Here is a 3,409-nt window from a genome sequence, read left to right on the forward strand (position 1 = left end):
AGTTTTTTCCAGTTTGTTTCCATGGTTATCAACATAGACGAAGAAAAGAATGAAGCATTCTAATAATTCACTGATAAACAGTATATGCAATGGTTTAGTGACAATTAAAGTCTTCTCCCAACTATCATTCACTGGAAAGGGGATAGTGTTATGAAACAAGTCCAGCCCAATGTGGATACTAAGGTCACAAAAATAGTTATTGGGCTGACAAGAGCTATTGGGCAGAGAACAAGCAATAGACCAAGTTCATATCAGATCCAAAGTTGAGAGTGGGCGTGAGAATGGCTCCATTAAAAGGCGTAGTGTAGTTGTGATTTGGGAGTTATGCGAACAGTTATGAAGTATCTGTATTCTCTCATCCCTTCTTTGAGTTATGCTTCTCATCTCCTTCTTTTGGTTATCTTCTACCATACTTAGTTCCACATTTGGTATTTCCACGAATGTTGTACTGCTACACTGGAGTTGTAATTTTAGCTTTTAATATTAATATATTTTGTATTTCGAGTTTGTTTCATTGGTGCTTTCATCCAGAGGTCTCAATGGAGCACAATTAAGCGTGTGAAAGATTCGTGGTCGAAGGATCTCGCTGAAATTCGGTCAATGATAGAGGAGTTGGTTGGAAACTATCACGATCCAAATTATGGATCGTGCGGGCACCTACCATATTACTATTCGTGTCACGACCTAAACAGCCGTGAGTGGCACCCACACAAATTCCCTAGTGGGCGAACCATCTACTTAACCAACCATCAAACGATTACCACATTACTTAGCCAATTTTAAAACATTCAAGGACATAATAGATATAAAATCTCCAAATGTCTAGTCATGCCATAAATAAACAAAAGTCTTAACTATGACAACCCAAAAATTCAGAAGTCAAACTATTTCAACCCCAAAATCCGAAAGTCATCGTACAAGGACTCTATAATATAAATGTCTGAAGAATGAATAGTTGTCTAAAATAAACATAAATGTCTGAAATGAAATAGACATCTAAAATAAGAAAGATCTTCAGGCGGCTTGGCATGGATAAGAACTCACCCTCGACTCTGTCGAGGAATGGCCTCACGCAAGATATAAGGTCTCGTAGATGTCTCTGGATCACAATCTACACTCAAAAGAATGAAGCAAGGTAGTATCAGTACAAACACTATGTACTGGTCGATATCATAGGCCGACTAAGATTAGTATGATGCATACAATCACAAAATCAATAAAATAGAAAGATAGGCACAACAACACATAACCTCAATAATTATCAACATAAATCATCCAACACCAAAATATCAGACCAACACAAGGATAAGGTAAATCCACACAAGTAGAAATCAATAAGAGTAACTTAACACATGTAATCACCAATCATAAATCACAAATTATCTCAACTCTGTCATATATTCGTACACACATGCTAAATGGTAGTGTTTGACCAATTAGCCATGACCTGTAGGGGACCCACGATATCCATGTACCCTTGCTCCGGAATCTTTCCTCGGATCATGAGCCTTTAACGTAGGTCACATCCTCATCCCCTGTCAAATGTGTCTTTTTATATTTATAATATCTTTCTCATCACAATGTATTTCCGCTCCACAATCAATAAGGAATGTGAACCATCAATAATCAATGACAGGGAATACAAGTCACCATGTCACAAGTCATATCAAGACTCAACAATCAATAACATGAATAAGGGAATTCTCCAAGTCAACAAGAAGAGTATTTATGAACTCCTTCTTTATCATTTCATATTAGTTCATCACATAATTGATCAATCAATATCACACTGTTATCAACCAAACTTTATGTTCGAAGCCCTAATCATGCTTGTCCTATCAATTTCGTAACATATACAATCAACTAATCAAAGTCTAACTCAAGTAGACCGTAACCTACCTCAAAGCAGAACTGGAACAATGTAATCACTCCGCGATAGCTTTCCTCTTTCGCAAAGCTTCCGAACGTTCAAAGTCTAGAAATATAGAGCTATATGAGTATTCAAATCATCTACTCAAACAATACAACACTTTGGGGAAAAGAATCCAACTACTTCTACCTTTTTCAAATGGGTGAACTATCACGAAGCGTTATTTCATCATAATATCAACCAATAATCATATTCTATCCGTTCATGGGTTTTCTAATCGTTCCAACCCTTTTACAAGTAACTTTTATGCTAAAGTTATCATCTTTATGAAACCCTAGGTCTCATTCAACAAGTTCTATCATTAATAGATAAGTTCTCATCCTAGGAAGTGGTAACCTATACTCCTAGATGATTAAAAATCAATAAATGCAACAATCCATTAATTATTCATGGGTTTCTTAAGTTATAGGGTTTTAGCCCGTTCATTCACCATTAACAGACCTTTAACTAATCATGGAATCCATCATAATGATGGAATTAACAAAGTCAAGGATTGAGACTTACCTTTCAAGCGTACTTCAGCCCTAGCCTTTGAATTTTGCCACAGCAGTTGTTGGAAACTGTTTTGGTGTTATGTGAGGAATGGGTTCAGAATAAAGAATATAAACTCGGATTCGCCTTCCGCCGAACCGCCGGCAGTCCAAAGCCTCGCCGCAGCCGGTCTCGCTATAGCGGGAAAGCTCCCACTATAGCAAACCTCATTAAAGTCCCGCCTCCCTGCGGCGGCGACCCCCTACCCGCTATGAAGGACCTACTGCGTGGTCCCACACCCGCTGCTGCAGTCCATTTTGACCAGTAGATTGGGTTTTGCACCAGTTTTCACCCAAAAATCCCAACACGAATCCAAAGCCCTATAGACGCAAACAAAACATGCACAGACACATAAAATCACTCTACGGACCCACCCGCAGCCTTAAAATTCCCAACGTATGTCTTGTTTTCTAAGTTACCCCTCAATAAACACTATCACAAAAGAGTCCAAGTATGGCTTAAAAATGCCATTGATCAAATACATAAATATATGGTTAACACCTTAGTAAGCCCGAAAGATGAAATTAAGATACAAACATAAGAAGAGGGATAATGCCACATGTCAATTGGGGTTTTTATCATGCTAAAGTTACACATCTTTCAATATTTTTCAAGCACCAAATTTTCAACCGATGATACCCCGGGGATCATACTTTTGAAAACCGATACAAGCCCCGAGTTGGTCAAAACTAACTAGGGAGTTACAATGGATGGGGTTTTTTATCATATTTTGTCACTCTTCCGTGATCTTTATTTAATCGAGATGGACGGTAATCAAAAAGCACATCCGCATGGTATATTTCTTTTTCAAAACAAACTTAATTCTGTGCACCCTAGGCATAGGAGATACTCGCATAACATGCATGAAACTATTCACTAAGAACACTTCCATTCTAGCTAGTACTTCTTTAAATAGCAATAATACTCAACTCGCCGGTGCCATCCGTT

This window comes from Lycium ferocissimum, chromosome 10, assembly GCF_029784015.1.
Source record: "Lycium ferocissimum isolate CSIRO_LF1 chromosome 10, AGI_CSIRO_Lferr_CH_V1, whole genome shotgun sequence".
Lineage (NCBI taxonomy): Eukaryota > Viridiplantae > Streptophyta > Magnoliopsida > Solanales > Solanaceae > Lycium > Lycium ferocissimum.